The sequence below is a fragment of the Rattus norvegicus genome, chromosome X, assembly GCF_036323735.1.
Source record: "Rattus norvegicus strain BN/NHsdMcwi chromosome X, GRCr8, whole genome shotgun sequence".
NCBI lineage: Eukaryota > Metazoa > Chordata > Mammalia > Rodentia > Muridae > Rattus > Rattus norvegicus.
This window is the reverse complement of record NC_086039.1, coordinates 107,691,365-107,714,717: the sequence shown is the minus strand read 5'-3', so window position 1 is coordinate 107,714,717 and position 23,353 is coordinate 107,691,365. Positions and strand designations below refer to the sequence as shown.

Genomic DNA, 23,353 nt, shown 5'->3' with positions numbered 1-23,353 from the left:
ATACATCTCTGACCTTAAGTATCGTCTTAATGATACTAATCCTGGAGCAGAATTGGGATTTTTCAGAATGTCCCTAGCACACTCGGTGAGAGAGTGCCTTCTTGCCGCAAAAGGAAAGCTATATACACCCGCAACATTTCAATAATAAGGTGTGAACAGTTCTGGTATCAGTTGACATCCCAACATGCACAGGGAAAGTCTCACAGGACACCATACCTAGATGACTAAAACATGGGCAATTAGCTACTGCTGAGAGAGGGAGTATTACTGTTTCCCTAGAAACGTACATAGCCAGGCAACATTGAACAGATTCATCAGGTTGTGTTAGGTATTTCTGTGTGTGTGTGTGTGTGTGTGTGTGTGTGTGTGTGTGTGTAACAATATATATATATATATATATATGTAACAAAAATGTTTAAGGAAGAAGAGGCAATGATTTTGTATGGGACAGAGGGTTGAACATAGGTAGGGTAGGATGAAATAGACGTAGCGAAATGGTGTAATTATATTTTAAATCTTAAAAATTAAAAATCAGAACATGGTGAGTTCATTGTTGAGAAGTGGACAAGAGTGACAAAGGGTAAGGATAAGCTTCCAGTGCCCGGATAGCTACCAGGCCACTCATTGTATGAGACAGATGTTGTTATGTGGTCAGTTGATGGAGGTAAAAGTTACATGATTAGAGTCAATTAAAAATTGATTCACGGTAGTTGATGATCTGGATACAAAAGGAAATGCAAAATATTGAATAAACAGTCTCAAAATACAAACTCTTAGTTATTTTTATCCATGATAGATAAAGCAAAGGGGAGGAACCTAGTAGTTCACTTCACCCAGTCTGATCAGAATCGTTATCAAAGGCACAGATTATATTAGAAAACAGATGGCACTCTGTGGTCACCAAGAAGGTACTCCCTGTGGTAGGTGGAAGCAAATCAGGAAGTCATGGAAGTGAAACGATACGATGTGAAGTAGCTGCTTCCTTTGGAAAATCAAAATCATTTGATTCCCAAAGAACCCTGCGCACAAATAGATTGTGAGGATGAACAGTCTCTTTGGTTTTAAATATTATAGAGCTACTGCTTAACATTGTGGTATATGATGTAAACATACATCAAATTCTTCCTGAGGGACAAGCCAATCTTGAAGACTGAATGAAAGATACTTTATAGTTCATTTGCCCTGAAAATAGAAATGAGTTTTTCACCTTCTTTGAAAGCTGCCTGGAGACACTGGAGAGATGACCTAGCAGTTCAAAGCACTTGTTGCTATTGCAGAGAATGACTACGTTCCAAGCACCCAAACAGCAGTTTACAACCATCTGTGACACCGATTTAAGGGGACCTGATAACCTTTTCTAAAGTTCCATGGGCACAAGGCATGCATGTGGCACACAGGCTTACATGCAGGCCAAACATTGATAAACATAACAAAAGTCCTAAAAATGATAACTGGAAGTGCCCATCAGGATGAAGCAGCTGATGTGTGGAATATAGCATCCATGCTGGATTGGCTTTACAAAGACTAAATGTTTACCCAATTTATACCTCTCAGCAAGTTCAGAGTAAATGCTGTCATTTCGTGACACATTTTGCATACTTACTCCATTCAATCTTGCAAAAATCAAGCAGTGCTTTAAGAAGCTGAATCAAATTGTTTAATTCAATTTCCTCCAGGGGTCTCACAGATGCTACAGAAATGATAATGATTTGCTTTAAAAATAGATAAAAATAAAATGGAATTGTCAAGAGATTACTCCAGTGAAGTGGGAATCTTGAAATAGTTATTAAGGAATGGGTTGAATAAACCAGCAGCGATAGGATTGACACTATTGTATTGGGAGCATATGAGGATATAATTACTGTTGAAATTAAGGTTAATGTTTTGATGAAAATTGAAATGTTTGAGCAGGTTTTTATGTGAAGTAGCTGTATCTTCTTTGTATGTAATACTGAAGTGAATCTCATGTCTCGAGTGAGACACTTTTATCTATCCAGTGTAGGAATACACAGAATTTTCCTGAGCCAACCCTGGTTCAGTAACAAAATATGTTAAATAGGAACCTATAGAATCTACTTGGGATTTCAATTAAAAGTGATAACGAACATAATTCCTAGTGGAGAAAAATAGGTAATTGCTTTAATTAATGATGTGAGAGTATTGCCTCCAGTAAATTCTTGGTGTGCTAGTGCTGTGGGGATAGTGACAAGGCTCATGGAGGCTAACAACAAACAAAGCTACATTATCTGTACATGTATGTATATATCCCCCATGACCAACTGCTCCTCACTGCTCTTGCCTTCCTGCTGAAACCATTTTCCTTTCCAGCAGGTCCCTTCCTACTTAGACCCGTGCTTGCAGGAGCGTGGGTGGGGGATTCTTTGAGCAAGGGTAACTTCATAGTGAATATGCTACCACCTTTGCTCCCAGTCTGGCCACACTATCAGCCCCCATCCAGCTTCCCTTTTGCTCTATCCGCCTTTAGCTCCTGGAAGTGACTGAGCTACCAGCTTCCTTTGAATCCTCAGACAAAACCCACACACCCAGTTTGTTCTTTTACAACTTGCCTTCCTGGCATAATTGCTGGGCACTGATTATCTCCCACCTGGAGAAGTGTGTCCTTACCAATTTATTACTCAGTCTCTCCAACTGCCCTAAACTTCAGGGGCTAGTCAGACCTAGCCCTTGTCAAACATTCCTGGCCACCCACCTGTAGTAGTGGCCACAGGCCCAAGCTCCTCCTGAGACTTCACATGGTTGCTGTGTTCTCCCTCCAAAGCATAGCAGAAACTCCTTTCCCCATCCTTGAGTCTGCCTTTGTGTAGATAACCTCTGTTGCTGTGAGGTCATGGGTGCACCAACTATGTTGTTTCCAGAACTATTTCTATTTCCCAGATCAAGTCTCTTATATTCTTTGACCCCTCTTCCATGATGTTACCTGTGCCTTGAAGGGGTGACATCAATTCTTTGTTTAGGGAGGAACATTTATTAGTCATGGAGTGTCAGCACTTTCAGCAGTTAGGATTCTGGGCAATTATTTTTGCTTGTCACTACTCATAAAACAATAGCTATCATTTTTTTTCCTTCATGTGGGAAAGATCCCAATTTACAATGATATTCTTATTCTTATTCAAGGTCATTCAGATTCATTTAACTTACTCAGAACCTGCTTAAGGATGACTTGGATTTGATGCAGGTATGAACTGTAATAGTATGTTACATTGAGGATGTCAAGATCCTATCAGCAGATGAAGAGCAAAATACCTGAACTTATCCAAGTGGATTGCTGACACAAAGGCTGGCTGAAATAGCCAGTAAAAATTAAAGAGCATATAAAGAAGATATTTTAGGAATAACATGAATGGCGAGCACTGATAATATGTTACACCTGCAACTAAAATTAAAGTACTATTGTTGCCTACCCTTAGAAATTAGTAGCTTGCTCTTTTAGGTTTTTGAGGATGTATAATGCATATGTGAGAATTCTGTTAACTCCAATCCTAATAAAACACAAGAAGGTAGTGTTTGAATGGAGGCCTGAACAATAATAATAACCCAAATCTGATTTACAATACTTGATTATTCAACAATTATTTTGGATTCCTGTGATCCACAATAATGGTATTGCTTGCATTAATTGCAGGTGAGAACTAATAGCAAAGGCCAAGGAAGGAACACTGCCTAGCAAGGACTGCTAGAATTTTGGAACCTAAATGTTTACAGATACAGCAGTATATTATATATTGTTGAGAAAATTGTTCATAATTAGTACTTAGTAAAGCTTCCATTAAGTCTGGGAAACAACATAATCTGGAAAGCATTATTTAAAATATTGTGAATAATGTCTTATAAGGAAGGACTGTTCAGAAGATCACCATAATACAATGGAGGAACATGCTAATTTATACAAACACATTCTATAGGAATAATGCAGAGGACATTATAGTCAGTATTAGATATGTGTCCTTTCCGTATTGGTCCAACTTTAAAATCACCTGGGCATATGCCATACTCTATTGTCACATGGACGTTTCTCTGAGCGAAGCTCTTAACTGTCTAATAAACACAGCCTTGGATTATGAATTATATTTCTAAAGTAGATGGGGGAATATTCCATTTGGAAGAATTAACTATAATTACTGTTGAAAAAATTGACTCCAGAAGGTTAACAACATTTTTATTAATTTTATATTCAGTTAATAAGAATAAGCTATATACATGCACACACACATTTAGATAGATTTCAATACATACACAAAACAAACAAACCTTTTTATAAAAAGAAAATGGGAATGTAAGTGATCTGTGATGTTAAGAGGTGGGAATTCTGGGACTTATTACACTTATCCTGTACCTTGGAATGTCCCTCAGAAACCAAGAGGCAGCGGAACCTTTAAGAAGTGCGGCTTAGTGGAAACTTTTAGATTATAGATGTTATATGTTTTCTAAGGGGGTTGTTGGGCTATTGCCTTTTCATCTTTCTCTTTTAGGTCTGGTGATGATGGAGATGGGCTTCCCTAGCCACATACTGTCACTCTGATAGGCTCATAATCATAGAGTCAAATGATCTCATTTGGACCCGCTAAAACTGTCAAAATACAGCTCTTTTTTTATATTTTTGGTTGTGAGCCTAGCCTTTAACGGCTGAGCCATCACTCCAGCCCAGCTCTTTTTTTAAAAGCAATTTATCTGGGGTATTAGTTACACCAATAGAACACTGACTAACATAGTTTGAGTAAAATCAAGTAAAGCATCCATGAGAGGATGCTAGAAGTTTCTTTTAAAAAATAGGGGTAGAGAGCACAAATGTGAAATACATAGACATTTTCCATAGTTTTTGCCTCCTTAGGATTCTGCCAACAAGAAGGCTATCAGTAGAACTAATAAATCTTCTTGTCTAAAAGTTTAACGAACCCTCTTTTACTAATAAATTTGCCTGCATCCAGGATTTTATTCTAGTAATGAAAAGCTAGCTTACTAATATGCTCAGAATACCCAGAGGGGAATGCCCCATATAGAGATGGCACACTAACCATATCAGACAATTATCAGTATCTCTAGGAGCCTATAAATAGTTCCTGACAGGAGCACTTACTGTGGGCTACATCTTGCATATTCAATAAGAAAGGCAAGTTCTAAAAATGCTGTATTGATTTTTCTAATACATCCTCAGAGACCTTCAGACAGTGTGAGGGTTGTTGGCATTTTTAAAAAGGTTAATAAGTAGAAATATACATATTTTCCTTTTGTTTTGAAAAGTGTTTGTAAAAAGAAATAGACGTGGCCTTTTATTAAGTTAAAAACCAGAGCAGAAGATGCTACACTGATTTAGACCACTGAGTTATAATTCTTCAGGCCAATGATCAGTCTTTATAAACCATATGGTTCAACAGTAGCGAAAGAGAGCACATCAACAAGTCATATCATATCTTTATTGTCCTTAGAAAAGTGATTTGATAGCATATTTGAGTGGGCAAAGAAAGTTTATTAAAGGGAATGAAGAGACAGGTGAAAAACACACCTTCACACACACACACACGCGCGCGCACACACACACACACACACGTACACACATGTGTGTATTCATGTTTAACAGGTGAGGATTCTCTAAATTAGGTCAATATTTTTGTATTTCTAGAAGATTTTGAAAAGGTTACAGGTGTGTGTGTGTGTCTGTATGTGTGTATTGCGTGCCTGTATATGTGTATATGTTTATATATGTGTGTATGTTTATATATGTGTGTACGTGTGTCTGTATGTGTTCATGTCTCTATGTGTGTATTTGTGTAGATGTGTGTGTCTGTATGAATGTGTGTGTGTGTGTGTGTGTGTGTGTTTTGTGTTTTCATCCCAATCTATTTTCCCTATCTATCTCCATGGGCTAGAACCAAGGTTGCAATCACAGTTGCCAGTACCAGGGGTATCCCTCAGCAAGATACTAACTCTATTGACCTTTAACTCTCTGCCAGTATTGTTAAGACTTCCTGAGATAGTTTTCCCCTTCATGCCTTCTGCCAAAATTAAACGTGACAGAATACAGCTGTATTTATTACGCATTTAAAAAGTCCACTCGTTCTCCCTTCACCTGGTATTAGTCTATCTGAAAGAATTAATTGAGTTTCTCCTCTATTAACTGTTGATAATAAGGACTTGCTAGAGAAACTGGACCAGCACAGTGACTGAAATTAATATCTTTTTCAAAGGAAAGCATGCAAACCTGGTTTGTGTCCTGTGGCCACACAAAATGGCAACTAGTCATGCCTGAATGGAGCACTGGTGATGTGATGATATCTTTTCTTTTTAACATAATATTTTTATTGATTATTTAGGAATTTCACATAATGCACCCTGATGACTCTTACCTCCCACTTTTCCCCAAGTCTACCCCCATCCTTGTGGCCTCTCCCAAAAATGATTCAGGCAAAAAAAATCCAATTTGTGTTGTCCATTGGAGCATTGTCAACCTCCTGGTGGCCAGTCCCTTGCAGAAAGATGGGTCCTTCCCCAACCCCACTCCCTCAGTACCCTCATATTGTGGAGAGCTATACTTCAGCATCCTCGTTACAGTTTTTAAAAGTTCTCTTCAATGGCTTCTGCCTAGGTGGTTATTTTTGGGCAGAAGGAGGTCATCACGGAAGCCTTCTATGTCTCTCAGTCAACTGTGGGTCTGCAGTCATCTATAACACTGCGAAAGAAGCTTCCTTGTCCTTTACGGTCAGCAGGAGCACAGATCATGGAATTCTACATGGTGTCTGGCAACAGCAGGGAGTATGGACATCTACCAGGCCTCCAGCATCAACATGTGCCATGGATCTTAGCATGGTCTCTGGTGGTAATACTGGCCATGGACATGAACAGGGTCCCCAGTGCCAGCCTGGACCACAGACATCAACGTGGCTTCAGAGAAAATCAAAGACCTTAGTCATAGCATGGCTTTTAGTGGTAACATGGTTCATGCACATCAATGCAGCCCCGAAGTCCAGGAGGACCATGAATCCAGGCATGCCCCCCAGAGACAGCATGGATTACAGATATCAGCGTGGCTCTCAGGCTAGTCTCTGATGGCAGTACAGATCACAGGTATCAACATGACCCTCTTCAGCAGCATGGGCCATGAACACAGGCAGTGGTCATCAACATTGCCTTTGGGACAACAGGGGTCATGGACTCCAACAAGATTGCCTTTGGTAGCATTATGGACCATGGACATCAACAGACTTTGGGGGGCATCACAGGCTACTCACATCTACGTGGCCCCTTGGCAGCATCATGGTTCAGGGGCATTATCATGGCTTCATGCAGCCGCACAGACTACAGACATCCACTTAGATTTCAGTGCTCACATGGGCCATAGACATCTATGCAGCTGCTGGTTATAGCACTGCCATGGATGCAAACCTACCCAGACATTTCCATGGCCTTCAGTGGTAACACAGGCTACACAGAACATGGAAACCACAACAGGACACAGACCCAGACATGACCACCAGCAGCAGCCAGGGCCACAAACATCAACATGGCCTCAGGCAGTAGCCACAAAGTCTAACCCCAAATCTTTATAAACTTTCATGAAAAGTTACTAACTAATTAGAAAAAACATCCTACATTAGATTTCTTTCCAAAATGAAGTGTTCACATGGTAAGTGCAACTTAACTTAGGGAATGTTCCAAGTTGGAAAATCATTAGGTAAATACCACAAATAATAGTGATATTCATGACCAAATTTATTGGGATACTGACTTAAAGACTTACGAATGTAGAATACTGACTTGAATGAACTGCTATAGGAAGGGCTTCGTTAACCATCTATAGGCGAGCTTTTGTGTTAAATAGTTTTACATAGGCTTATTACAAGTTAGAAATAATACTAAGTCTAGGGGGAAACCAGTAATTAAATAAGAGCAAAATATTACATATATACTTTCTTGGTAGGATAATGATGCCTTTTTTGTGACATCTGTATTCATTTGTGCTTATATTTTTTACATATATTGTTATTAATCCTTGTAAAATTTTATAAAATATGTTTTGATCATTTTCACTCTTGTGTACTTATAGATTCTTGGCCCAACAATGGCCCAGTTCTTTTAAGTTCTTAATTGAAACTTAAAAAATTATGTATGTACTGTTTTGCCTATATGCTTGACTATGCATGTGACACATTGTGTGCCTGTTGCCAAAGCAGGCCAAAGGGAGCACAGGATAACCAGGAACCAGTCTTCCAGGTAGTTGCTGGGTATTGTATCCAGGACCTTGGGATGACCACACAGTGTTCTTACCCACAGAGCAAACTCTGAAACCTGCAGTTTGATTTGACAATTATAATATGTTTTAAAAGTACAGAATGGTATCCAATTTCTGGCCATTAGTTATCAGCAGTGAAGGTATTGTTGTATATGCTCACTGGCCATTGATTTGTTGTATCCCTATTTGGAACTGAGGAGGCACAAAAGGCCCATTTTGTGTTCCCCATGCATCCTGGGACAAATGTTACATATGCATGTAATTATCTGGAGGCAAATTAAATGCTCACAATTACAGGCTCGGATCTCCCTCCTATAGACCAGATGTGGCTCCTGTAAGCAGAGATTACCTTCAATTTTTGACCCAGGTACTTATTTCTAAATCCCAGGTGAACCAAGGTGTCCCTTTTGTCCTCCAACCAAAGATAACATGGAGGCAATGTTGATATTTTGTGTGCCTCAGAAAAGTGGAGTGAGAGACAGGGAGGCTGAAGAAAACACTTATCTCCATTCTCCCCTGAAGTAGCAGAGCCATGCTTAATCCCTAATTGCCAATCGAAATTTTTTCTGGTGGGAAAAGTGCAGGTCCTAATTCTTCCAGACCCACCCCCACTTAAAAATAAGGATATCAGAATAACAGTTGTAGGTTCTCCTCCTGAGGCTTATGACTCGTGTTCTCATAGGTTCTTGAACAAACAATAGTGGAGTTCCGGGGAGCTGAACTGCTACTAAGCACTGAGGAGAAGCTGAGAGGCAGGATGGCGCTGGTGGACCCACCTCGTTTTCTGTCTACAGACAAAGGCTGGTAAGTATTATACACAAGTATACACCACGCGTGATGGGAAAGTATTGTTGACTCTGTTTACATACAAGGTGCTGTCCTGGGCTGGGTTTCCCGTGTATCCCATGAAGAAGGTGGTAGAACCTCCTGTGTGGTAGTTACTTTTCTCAGTGATGTGAGCAAATACTTGACAAACTGAAAGCATCAGCAGCTGAGGTACTCCCCAACAGTTAGTGAAAAGGAGAGGCCATGATTTGAGGAGGATGGGGAGGGGTACGGGGAAGGTTTTGAGGAGGAATGGGCAGGGAGAATTACAGTGATTAAATTATAATCTCAAGAATAAAAGATTACGATAAGAGAGGAAAGAGATTCATCCTCCCTGGGAGTACAGAAGAATTCTATACACTGTGGTAATGAAGTCACAGCAGAAGGAGCAGCAAGGTCTATGCTGCAGCAGGGGAACAAAGAAGTGTGCACAGCTGGCTTTTCCCTACTCCTCCTCCTCTCCCTCCTCCTTCCCCTCCCCTTGCTCCTACTCCTCCTACCCCTTCTCCTCCTACTCCTCTTCCCCCTTCACCTCTTCCTCCTACCCTTTCTCCTACTCCCCCTTCCCCTACTCCTCCTCCTCCTTTTCCACCTTTCTCCTACTCCTACTCCTCCTCTTCCTTCCCCTTCTCCTCCTTCCCCTTCCTCTGCTCCTCCTCCTTCTCCTCCTCCTCTTCCAATTTCTACTCCTCCTCCTCGTCCTTCTTCTCCTTACACTTACATTCTTCTTTTTCTCCCTCTGTATTTTTTGGACACTGTTGTCTTACTAGACAGGGTCTCTTAATCTGTAGCCTTGGCTGGCCTAGAACTCAGTGTGAACCCTGTCTAGTCTTGAACTCATAACAATCTTCCTCTCAACTTCATGGCTGATGGAGTTACAGGTATGAGTCACCAAGTAGTCACACAGGGCCTGTTTGCTCCTTTCTTGTGTTTTTTTTTTTTTTTACTGGAAAGAGGTGATAAAGTACTTCATGTCAGCCTGGTAGGCAACATGGTCACTATGTAGCAAAGGCTGGCCCAGAACTCTCCATCCCTCTGCTTTCTTTTGCCAATCTTTAGAATTACCACGTTTCATGAGGCCAACCTACTCTCTCCCTAATCATTCAGACTTGGACTGCATCCAACAGTAAGTGCCTTTCACACTCAAGAGTTGCTCCCCTGTCCCACCCCCCAGTTAAACATCTCTCAAAACATTCTCCAGACACCCAGTGACTCACTAATGCCAGAGGCAACTTTTAATTCAATCAAACTGACAGAGTTCTCCATCATAGGCAAGAGAGGAATAACTAGGACAATCGTCTCTGCTCTTGAAATCTGGGAGAAGTGGTTCTTAAGTCTACACTGAATATACTCATGAACACAGATGCCTGCCTCCCTGCCTGGTGCTAGTACTGTAAGGATAAAATTAATGCCATGGATAAGAATTTTCCACCTTGTAACTCAGGCTATGACAATTTGTCCATCCACTGCCTCACTGATTTGTGTCAGGATCTGCACAGCCCAGCAGTGAGCAGAGCGAACTGGATCTGCTGTGTTTGATAGGCCATTGCCACGTTTCCCCTGACAAGTTAGTCAGGAGGAGATAGGTTCTGCTTGGCCAGTGGTGACAAACAACAGACGTCCCTTGTCCCAGTAATCACTGAGGCACGGAATAAAGGGAATGTCATACATTACGTTTTGTATTTCTTTGGCATCCTCGGATCTGAGTGTGGGCTATGTCAACCATCAGCACCAAGTCAGAGCTTAGCAATGCTGTTATCATTTTACTCTCAATCAGGGAGAATGTTGGGGGCAAGTCCTTCCCAGGAATGAATTTGAAGGGCTATAGGAGCGTATGGGCAATTCTAAACTGACTTTATATAGTGTCTGAAAAGTCTTGTCTCATAAAAGGCCACAAAATACATATAACTCCTGTATTCCTTTGTGTGGTGCCTCATATCTTGACTCGGTACTGCTCATATCTTGCCTTGGTACTGCTCAAGTCTTGCCTTGGTACTGCTCATGTCTTGACTCCGTACTGCTCATATCTTGCTTTGGTACTGCTCATGTCTTGACTCAATACTGCTCATATTTTGCCTTGGTACTGCTCAAGTCTTGACTCAGTACTGCTCATATCTTGACTTGGTACTGCTCAAGTCTTGACTCAGTACTGCTCCTATCTTGACTCGGTACTTCTCCTATCTTGACTCGGTTCTGCCTTATGTTTGACAGCTGAGTAATGATTCTTTCCCTGAGAAGGAATTGCACAGACCCCTCAACCTGTACTCACAGTGCCCTAATGGAGGAAACACACAGCAGATTGGTGTTTATGCCGGCTCTTTATGAGGCTGTGCTCTGAGAACTGGATCAGATGTGTTTAGAGGAGCAAACTTTTAAACAATGAATCAATTACAGACCTACAGGGAGTCAGTGATGTTATTGTGTCTCTGTGAGTCTCTTTTTGACAATTGGCTTATGAGTTTTCAGATGCAGGAGCTTGCTTCTTCTTGTGTGGGAGAGAGACTCTGGCAGCTCCTGCTGAAAGCAGCCTGAAAAGGCTGAGTCACCATCAGTGTTTTCCCTTGCTTGATTTTCTGAGTCAAGGTGAGAGAACTACAATGTTCAGGAGCCTTTGAGTGTCTGCTTTCATGGATCAGATCTTTCTAAACATCTATATGTTTATCCTTTATCCCCACAAGGGTTTATTTTCTTTTCCTGTAGCATGTATAAAATGTCAGAAGGCTCGGGTGTATCCACTAGCAGAGTGCTTGCCTAGCATGTGTGAGTCCCTAGATTCATTCTTCATTCATGAAGAATACTACCAAATTGCAGCATGTCACTGAAATTACAGTAGGTATAATAATCCTCACGACAGGTTCAGAAACCACTCATTCTTAATGTTCCACTGGAGAATGTGGCACACTTATCAGTGGTACACCAGATAGGATTTATTCCTATCTTCTTAAAATAATAAATTTTAAAACATTACTTTAAAATTACATATTTGTCATTAATACTTTCTTGGAAAGGATAAAATCAGTTTCCCCAATGATGTGTCTCTGCATATATCAAATGCTCTAACCTAAGGCATAGTTAGCTAACACCAAAGGGACTGGATGATTTTTGTGTACTTTTAGATTTGTTTTGATGTTTTTTGTTCTACTAAGATTCTTTTTAAGTGTGCTTGTATTTTTATTTCTTTTTGGACAGCAGAGAGAAAGAACATGAAGTTTGGTAGATACAGATCTAGGCAGTATGGGAAAGAATATGACCAAAATATATTGTATAACAAAATTAATTAAAAAATTACGGTAAGCAGACTCAGTGGGTTTAAGGACAGCACATAGGCGTTCGAGGCAATTGTGGTGCAATGATTGGGGAGGAATTTGGTGAAAGTGAATGGAGTGAAGGTTTGCTAAAACGCACTGTAGTAGGGCATTTTTACAATGTTCTCATGTAATGTATAATGTACCTTGTTCACAAGTCCCCCTTTATACTCTTATTCTCCTTCTACAACCACAAAACCCTTCTTACTGAATCATTCCTCATCTATTTTCATGTCTTTTCTGTGGCCTGCTGCATTTGCTTTCAGTTGCATGAACATAGGTGGATAAACTTAAAGGTGACTGTATCACCAGGAAATATGATTCTCTCCCCACCCCAGTAGCCATTAACTGGCTGTTCTTCAGGGATGCTTAAGGCATGAGCCTCTCCCTTATCTATGATGGAATGATGGTGGCTCCACAGCTAACTACTATGACTGTGTGTTCATGAGCACAATAGTTACATGATATCTTGAATACAATAATTCACAGCACTCCTTCCTGAAATACCTATATGGCCACTTTGCATTGGAATTTGTTTCCTAACAGAGGTTTCTGAGAGCAATATTATCTCTACACAGAGGGTACTTCCCTTCAAATAGAATTATTCAAATTGTGTTCCTAACTTGCCTATTGCTTTTTAAAAAAAGTCGTACATTTCCCCCAATTTTTCAACTCCGCCATAATACTGGCAGTATATAAAAATAGAAATTGAGGATCACTAAGCTCCAATACATTTCTATTAGGGAATAAACCGTGACAATCCAAATAGCACACTCAATTCATTTGTTGACTTACGTTGTAAAAGATTGGATGTTAAAACATTTGTGAATTTTGTTGTTAGCCCTCTTCCTTAGAATATTCCAATCATTGTATTTATTTATTCTGCCATTGTAGTGTATGACTTTGGAAAGTAGAGTTCTGTGTGTTTTCTAGTCACTGAATTAGACCTTTCTATGACATTTCTGTGCTTGTAGCATTATAGGTTTCTTGGGAAAGGATCTTTTGTCTTAGTTTTCATGAATGCCACCAGCTGTTCTTAGTGATAGGATTAAGACTCTCTGTCCCTTGTGGTCTGTACATAAACTATGCTACTGACAATCAGGTATTAGTGAGGACATATTTGAATATATAAATCCACTATTCCTCTCATGTTCTGCTGCCTCATCTTGGCTTCTCATGTCACCATTTTTCCTTTGGCTGCTGCTTCAGTTTGATCGCGAATGTTATAGGGAGAGTGGAGCCGATAACAGGTCCCTTCCTGCATCTTTTTTGCTACTGTTGCCATCTCAACCAAGGTGCTCTCTGCACCAGGCCAGTGCTGTTTAATTGAGAACCTGAAAGAAAGATCAAAAGCATTTCTTCGGACTGTGGTGCTATTTGCTGCATTAAAAAAAAATCTCTATATAAAGAGTGGTACAAAATTTTTAACATGTCTGTATGTTTTATAAGTTTACGCTTAAATTTTATTTTATCTACCATCATAATATTTCTACTTATGTATTTCCTTTCCATTGTGACTCCAAATTTTTGGCCTACCTCCATATGGTTTCTGGAAATTAGGTTCCAAGGCATTGGTAAACAATGCCCAAGTTTACTTTTGTGGTATTATAAAATATTAATCAAAACCAGTTTGTTTGGAGAATGAGTTTATTTGGCTATAAGCCCATCACTGGGGGAAGCCAAGGGAGAAACTCAAGGCATGAACATAAAGCAGAAAGAAACACAGAGAGGCTGCTTATAATGACTTGTTCCCACTTTTTTTTCTTGGATATTTTTTATGTACATTTCAAATGTTATCGCCTTTCCTGGTTTCCCATCCATAAGCCGCCATCCCATACCCCTGCGCCTTAGTCTATGAGGATGTTCCCACACACATCCACCTACCCCTTCCTGCCTCCTCACCCTGATATTCCCCTACACTGGTGGGTCCAGCCTTGGAAGGACCAAGGGCTTATCTTTACAATGGTGCCCAATAAGGCCATCCTCTGTTACATGTGCAGCTTGAGTCATGGGTCAGTCCATGTATAGTCTTTCGATGGTGGTTTAGTCCTTGGGAGCTCTGGTTGGTTGATGTTGTTGTTTTTATGGGGTTGCAAGCCCCTTCAGCTCCTTGAACTCTTTCTCTAAATCCTCCAATGGGGACCCCGTTCTCAGTTCTCTGGCTGGCTGCTAACATTCACTTCTGTATTTGTCAGGCTCTGGCAGAACCTCTCAGGAGACAGCTCATGTCAGCATGCACTTCTTAGCTTCATCAATATTGTCTATGTTTGGTGGCTGTATGCATATGGGCTGGATCCTCAGGTGGGACAGGCTCTGAATGGCCCTACATTCAGTCTCTGTTCCCACTTCTTTCGTACATCTACCCTTCTTATAGAGTCAGGGCCTACCTTGTAGGCTTGGCACTTCCCACAGTGGGCGGGGCCTCCTATACCAATTAGTAATCAAGAAAATCCCCTGTGGACATGCCCGCAGGCCAGTCTCATGGATACCCTTCTTTCATGGAGATTTTCTCTTCCTAGGTGTGTCCAGGTTTTATCAGGTTGACCAAAAAGCCAACTAGCAAAACAAACATTTTGAAATAGGCCAATGTGCTCTGTACTGAAATAGAGAGTTGTTCTTCGTTATTAGGTAAGAGTGGGACACTGAACACAAGAAGTGCATTGTAACTATTTTGGAAGTTAGAGTTGGTATTCTTCCCTGTGGGTCCATATGTTATTTAATTTGGAGAAGACACCATAGAGAATGGTCTTCTAGGTGTACATTTTAACAAAAACTCTGGCTTCCCATTCAAATGCATTGTGATTTAAGACAAAATAAAGTAATATGTGGAAAGAAATTAACTGAATTTGTGCATGACTTTTTTAGGAACAGAGGAGACAGAACCTCTCATTCATCCCTGACTTAATCATGGGGGAGTTAACAGTTTGTTTTTGAATAATGGAACAAAGGCAAGAACTGTGCATATGAAGATTTGATGTCAGTCAGTCTCAAATCACCAAAACCAGGAGAAATTATTTATGTTGCTGGTATGTGCCAGGGGTCTCATGGACTGTCAATCATTATTCCCAAAATTCATTTCCTAATCCCTTAGTCTTTCCAGTCATATACATATGTACATATACATATATATACATACACACTATACACATACACCTACATATACATATATCATGTCCCCTTTGGGGATCACATAGCAGACATCTTGAATATCAGATATTCACATTATGATTCATCACAGTAGCAAAATTACAATTCTGAAGCAGCCATGAAATCACTTTATGGTTGTGGTTCACTGCAACATGAGGAACTATATCATAGGGTCACAGCATTAGGAAGGTTGAGAAATACTGCTTTAATACGATAGCTAGCAGCTTCAGTGAAAGTGGAAAATGTATTTAGTAAACGGAATTTCCAAAAAGAGTTGTCCATTACCCCATTGTAAGTGGTGACAGACTCTAAACTTCCCTCTTAAGATCAAAACAAGATGTCGATATTTGCTACTTCTTTAATAGTTTAAATAGTGTTTACTATGAGTGTGTGTCTTCCAGTACCGTCAGAAGCTCCACTCATAAAATCTCACCAACATAACTGCCCAAATAGAAGGTAGACAAGGATGACACCAATGGACATGCCACAGTAGACTGGGAAAATTCCACAAGGCCTCAGCTCTCCACAGATAACTGCAGGCAACTGAGATAAGCAAGAATCAGGAAGGAGCACACCATTAGTTTGTCCAGTGCTCAGTGGTATGCCCTGTAAACACACATATGAGTAGCATACAGGCAGAATGGGCTATATTTAAGAATATATATGTAAATGCACATATGCATGCAGTATTAATGAAAAAGAAGAGACCATGATTTTGAAAGAGAGCAAGGAGGAGCACATGGGAAGGTTTGGAAGGAAGAAAGAGAAAAGAGAAATGTAATTATACTATAATCTCAAAAATTATTAAAAACCATATATGAACTCAAAGGGAGATTTCTACGGCTTTTGCTAGACAGTTTATGGCATTTAGTTGGAGCACTATTTCTCCAAATAGCATATTTCATTTAAACCATTTATAGACATATATACATGCACTTAAATATATTATCCATATTAAATATATATTTAAGTAAAATGATACGTTTCCTTGGGGCATCTTCAATCATTCTTTGTGCTCTTTCCCTTCTTCTCTCTCTGTACTGCCTTCTTTGCCTCTTCAGTTAGAGTTCCCTGTTGCATGTAGCTTTGCTACCCTGCCTAAGCTCCAGAAAGAGGCTGTGCTACCAGCCCCCACCCAGCTTTCCTTGAATCCATGGAGAACAGATACAGACACCCACAGTTGTTCAATTTCAACTTGCCTTTTGACACAATTGCTGGGTATTACTTATCTCCCACCTGGAAAAGTGTGTCCTTATTAGTGTTCTTATCTCTGCACCTCTCTACCTGCCCTAAACTGTAGTTGCTGAGTTACATGTAGTCCCTGATCACCTGCCTGTGGGAGTGGCCTGTGTGGCCACTCCATTTGAGATCTCACTTGCCTAGTCATCCTTTCTCTATCAGAAGGATCATGAACTCTGCTTTCCTTTCTTTGTGTTTCTCTGCTTGCCTCCAGGGACGTAGAAGTCATCCCATCTATCTCTTCCTCCCAGCAATTGGCTGTGGCTTCTTTAGTGACAGATCAAGAACCAATTGGGGAACAGGACAATAACATCAGAACCACCCCTACAGTTTCCCCCACTTTTCCCATTTCCTTTCCAGTAACATTTGTGTCCTGCTGTCCCATTATCTTAGAGATCTAACCCCATGGTCCCATTTTCACTTTCCTGGTTTCTGTGGTTAGGTTATAAAAATCACATCTAAAGTTTCACAGCTAGAATAGACAAATAGAAACTACTTCCAGGCTTTGTCCTTCTGCGCGTCTGGGTTTCCTTTTGCTGTGTCATTTTCTAGTCCCATCCATTTGTCTGTAAATTTCATCATTTTATTTTTTCTTCATAGCTTTGCAGAATTCAATCATTTTGGAAGTCCAAGAGATGCCCCCCCCCAAATAAACTATGGCCAATGTCCTTGGTTACCTATCAGAACCTGAAGGTAAGACCTATTACTTAATATACCACACACTTCAGGCAAAGGACTCAGAGGAGGCAGAATGAAACTAACCTGGAAGTTTCAACCCTGAAGACAAGTTCTCATAGAATCCAAAGGTGCTTTGTAATGTGCCATGGGAGAATAGTCAAGTTTCACAAAGCTGTATAGCCTAGGACCCATAACAATGAATAGCATGGTAAAAACATGCATAAGTAAATACCACTAAGGGTAACAAACAGCTGTCTAATGTGACTTAAGGAACATTTAATTGCATGTAATTCATGTCTTCTACTGTAAATCTATCCTTGGCTGGTAAGGTCATAGAACCTGCCAGTACCTCTCTTCTAAGCCAACATAATTGAGAACTGTCTTCTAAATACATATCCTTATCTATACAGATAAATATATCTTTTACCCCTCATTGAAACTTACAAAAATCCATAACTGGTCAAAATACAGAGAACCAGAGACCATGGAGTGCCAACCCTGCTTGATCCAGCTACTATTAAAGCGCAAGAATCATTGAGGGAGTAGGAGCAGAAAGATAAAAGCCAGAGGACCAGGGCATTTGCAACATGATAGCATCTTCTCTATATGATAAGGAGTTGCACCCACGAAATGGTAACACTATGATAATCTAAACATGACCTGCACAATGACCACACCAATTGCCACATCAGTGTGGATAGGAGACATCTCACGAAGCCTCAACTCTAATTGAAGATTCATAAGAAATTAATGGCTGTTAAGAGGGGGAGAATCAGTTTTCTACATGGATGAGACCCTGGATAGATTATTCATCCCCAAGTGGTCAGCCTCAAGCATATTTACATACAAAAATCCCTGCATGGACCCAGTAGGTTAATTTTATATATCCATGTTATGATAATAATTTAAAAAGAGAGATCATGAATTTGGGAGCCAGTGAGGGGCAAGAGGGGAACAAGAGGGAGGAAGCAGCAGAAATGGTTTAAGTATAGTAGTCATTTGTGGAATTCTCAATAAATATATAAAAAATAAAAAATAAGAATTTGAAGAGTAAAAAAATAATGAAAAGAATAAGTCACACACTTCTTATAGCATGGAATTCAATGTTAATGAATTACATTATTAATGTAATAATTATTTCAGTAATGCATTATTAATTACATTAATGATGATGAATGCAATGAAGTACAATGAAATTCAAGTTAACTGATATTTCTTGCTACAGGATCAAAACTATGCATTGCTAAGAACAGAAACTGTTTAATGAGGAAACAACACGAAAAATTGATGATATTGGCAGCTTTGTACAAGTAAGCTTCCATCCTATCATGCCAGTAAAGTCACTTGATCAAATACAATGAGAGAATTCTACACATAGAGAATCCCAGTGAGATCCCTTAACCTTAGCTCAGCAAGTCACCCTCAGCTCCCTAATCCCACATACCCATTCACCAAGTCTTCCATAAGTTATATAAATACATTCTTATGAAATTTGGCTAATGTGAAAGGGAATTTTACACACAGAAGTTTGTTTTCATAAATGTTCATGGCCTCCTCTTAGAAAATGCACTGCCAATCTCTGGCCTCCAAGTGTTATATATGTTAATAATATATAAAGATGCTGCTACCATGGCTAAAAATAGGTAACTCCAATGTCATGAGAATAGTTTAGTAAATATTATGAAATTTCTTGGGACCCTTATTCTATTGATGAACCTCACTAGCCTGTGAATTTGCAATGGAAGAAATGCTTGCAGTGAATTCTGACCTTACTATTCATTTTTGGATTGTTCGAGTTTGTATTTTAAAAATATTTTTAAATGCTGGGTAGTTTTATAAACTCAAGGACCTCTGAGAATTCGGGGATGGATTTAAACTGTTTGAGCCATGTCCATTAACCTAAACATATCAACTTGTACTGAAGCTCAAAAGGAATTGCAAAATGAGGTGACAGGGCAGCTTCATGGGATGGTTTGAGAGAATCCCCTGGTGCTTGCCAATCTTTGAAATGGATTAATCTCTTTTGTTGAAAAACATACCCTTCCCTCAAGTTACCTTTTCCACAGCTCCTGAGTGTACCTTGTTTTAGTGTTTAGTGATTCACCCTGAAGAAAGACAAATGAGAGTTCCTTCAGGTTGGTAAATGTGGTATGAGCTGGCTTTAAATGATGACTCACAAACTTCATAAAATAAGAGTATGGGCAGAACAGAAGACAGGAAGAGAGAAGTTTGTTTACTATAACTCTGTAGAGCAAAAGTTAAAATTTTGAAGGAACCTCATTCTTCCCTGTTTGGGAAAATGAAGAGATGAATATGTCTATATAACTTTTGAGGGGAGCTGTAACAGTCAAACCTTTTCAGCATTGTGGCAAACACTTGAGAAAACAGCTAGCAAGGAAGAATGATGTTTTGTGGCCCATTCTTTCAGAGGTTTGATCATGAGGTTGGCTCAGATCTATCACTACGGAAATGAGGCAAAGCTAATCCAATGAGGGTGAAAGCATGTGACTGATGGTGCTTTGGGGGAACATTGGGCTATAAGAAACAATTTATGTTTTACACAGGTTGGAGACCTGATATGAAACAAATGTTGAAGTGGAACGTCTTGGGGAGGAGGCTCTTGGTCATTACAAAGTGGCTGGCAGCAGATGTTCTGAGAATCCCCAAGGTAAACAGTGATGTAATCTGTCATATAGCTATTTCTGGCAAAATCCTACCTTTATGTGGGTTTTATATAAATGTGACCTTAAAACCATGAGGCTTAGGCTTAGTCTGAGCTTTAGTTTTAACCTTTGCCCTCCCAGCTTGCCTGTATGTCTGTTTCTAAGCCTGTGTGCCAGTTTGCATGTGCATCTATGCCAGCATGTATGTGGCCCATGTGTGTTGGCCATATGTGTGGATACCTGCAGGCCATTGTCTGCCTAGCATCCCATTCTAGGAAATAAACTGTGTCCTATCTTCATGTAGCTCCTCACAATCTCTTTGACCTTCAGCCTCCTCTGACCCTCCTACTTTCCTGGCACTGGAACATGGAACTCACAGCTGATAGCATCATGAAGACAGAAGACATTTTAGGAAGGGGCCAAGGACAAAATAATTTTCTACAAGCATGCCCACAAGTGACCCATTTCCTTCAGGTAGGCCCCATCTTTAAAATATGCAATACTTAAAATTAATTCCACCGAGTGAGGCCAAGTCCTTAACATATGTGAGTTTGGGGATCATTTTATGTTCAAACATCAACATAGGGACACACAGGCACAAGTCAGCCTTGTACTCCATTAGTTACTCCAGAACATCTGACTGGAGAATATTCCCTGATTTATCTCTGGTTTCTTGTTAAACAGGTGATCCCTTCATATACTCCCACAAACCCTCAGAAAGCAGGTTTTTAGAGGAATGCTCATAATATACTCTATGGGGTATATAGTGGAAATATGTGCACATGGATGCACACAATGGAGGTGAGCCCAGCCTCTAAAATGTGAAGTAGAGCACCTTCAATGATGTGAAGCTTCATGAGCAAACTAATTCAAGTATGAAATATAGTTCAAGCTATTATCTAGGAAAATCACCATGCAGATATGGTGATACACATAATTGCCTTATTCTTTTTCTGTGAGCAGTATAGATCCTCTGAGTCACAGGGTTGTGATTGTGAACTGTTTTGGTTGGTGGTTCTTGCCACCTGGATATGCTGACTGGACTTCTCACTATGATCTATTGCTGTGTGTATTATGTGTATTATTATTGTGTAGAAATGTCAAATCTATTACTGTGCTTTCCAGAAAGAAATGTTAAGAGGTAGTTGCTCTTTGGAAGATGGATACTTTGACACAGATCTGTGACCACCTTCCTGAATTACGTATCAGTTTTTTGTTTATTTGTCTTGAAATATTTTGATATGAAGAATCCCAACAGTTTTTACTTATGCAACTCCTGTCTGCATATCTTTGAAAATAATGTTATTTCAAATCTATTCACTCACAATAGTAACTTAAATCCATTATAATTCAATACAAAAATTATGTTATCAGAAAAAGAACTCATGGTTAATATTCATTCCTTCATGCCATTGTCATTCAGTTTAACTTACTGGATTATGACGTTTTCTAGATCATTTAAAATCGCTGAGCTTATGGAGCAGTACTTGACAGACTCAGACCTGCATATTTTTGTCCAGAATCTCTTGATCTCTTGAATATTAAGAGGTTAACTATCCCTTCCTTAAACTGGAAAATCTCATGTTGATAACATGTGATTTGCTCTGAGAGCCATCCATTCCTGTTGATTTCATATAGCTATATATTTAATCCAGTATGACCTTCAGTGACATCGATATGTAGTTTGTTGAGCTTAGTAATTCACAGGCCCATTGTATAAAGAATATTGTATTAGAGTTAGCGCAGAGAAAAACTTATGCCCAGACCCCGTGGGAAAGAGACCTCACCGCCTGGTCAGGTGGGCACTCCTGAGGCTGCAGAGCGGAAGAGACCACCAACACTGCCCACCCCTGCCCACATCCCTGGCCCAAGAGGAAACTGTATAAGGCCTCTGGGCTCCCGTGGGGGAGGGCCCAGGAGCGGCAGGACCCCTGCGCCTGAGACACCGCCAGAACCTGAAGGAAACAGACCAGATAAACAGTTCTCTGCACCCAAATCCCGTGGGAGGGAGAGCTAAACCTTCAGAGAGGCAGACAAGCCTGGGAAACCAGAAGAGACTGCTCTCTGTACATAAATCTCGGACGCCAGAGGAAAACACCAAAGGCCATCTGGAACCCTGGTGCACTGAAGCTCCCGGAAGGGGCGGCACAGGTCTTCCTGGTTGGTGCCGCTGCAGAGAGCCCGTGGGCAGCACCCCGCGAGCAAACTTGAGCCTCGGGACCACAGGTAAGATTAAGACCAACTTGTATGCTGCAAGTGACCTGCCTGGTGAACTCAAGACACAGGCCCACAGGAACAGCTGAAGACCTGTACAGAGGAAAAACTACACGCACGAAAGCAGAACACTCTGTCCCCATAACTGGCTGAAAGAAAACAGTAAAACAGGTCTACAGCACTCCTGACACACAGGCTTATAGGGACAGTCTAGCCACTGTCAGAAATAGCAGAACAAAGTAACACTAGAGATAATCTGATGGCGAGAGGCAAGTGCAGGAACCCAAGCAACAGAAACCAAGACTACATGGCACCATCGGAGCCCAATTCTCCCACCAAAACAAACATGGAATGTCCAAACACACCAGAAACGCAAGATGTAGTTTCAAAATCATATTTGATCATGATGCTGGAGGACTTCAAGAAAGACGTGAAGAACTCCCTTAGAGAACAAGTAGAAGCCTACAGAGAGGAATCACAAAAATGCCTGAAAGAATTTCAGGAAAACATAAATAAATAAGTAGAAGCCCATAGAGAGGAGACACAAAAATCCCTGAAAGAATTCCAGGAAAACATAAATTAACAAGTAGAAGCCCATAGAAAGGAGACACAAAAATCCCTGAAAGAATTCCAGGAAAACACAATCAAACAGTTGAAGGAATTAAAAATGGAAATAGAAGCAATCAAGAAAGAACACATGGAAACAACCCTGGATATAGAAAACCAAAAGAAGAGACAAGGAGCTGTAGATAAGAGCTTCAGCAACAGAATACAAGAGATGGAAGAGAGAATCTCAGGAGCAGAAGATTCCATAGAAATCATTGACTCAACTGTCAAAGATAATGTAAAGCGGAAAAAGCTACTGGTCCAAAACATACAGGAAATCCAGGACTCAATGAGAAGATCAAACCTAAGGATAATAGGTATAGAAGAGAGTGAAGACTCCCAGCTCAAAGGACCAGTAAATATCTTCAACAAAATCATAGAAGAAAACTTCCCTAACCTAAAAAAAGAGATACCCATAGGCATAAAAGAAG

General features: G+C 40.2%; 1 long non-coding RNA gene across 2 annotated transcripts in view; it reads left to right on the top strand.

Moving 5' to 3' along the window:
• LOC103690886 (uncharacterized) overlaps positions 1 to 23,353 on the top strand; it is a 40,639-nt gene that overhangs the window by 9,143 nt on the left and 8,143 nt on the right. Inside the window, exons 3-8 of one of the 2 annotated variants that reach the window (XR_010061342.1) lie at positions 8,928 to 9,049; positions 15,241 to 15,401; positions 17,362 to 17,454; positions 18,665 to 18,749; positions 20,004 to 20,107; positions 20,433 to 20,576. This is a non-coding gene — a long non-coding RNA (uncharacterized LOC103690886). The remainder of the gene's footprint in view (positions 1 to 8,927; positions 9,050 to 15,240; positions 15,402 to 17,361; positions 17,455 to 18,664; positions 18,750 to 20,003; positions 20,108 to 20,432; positions 20,577 to 23,353) is intronic. The other variant, XR_010061343.1, reaches the window with a different exon arrangement.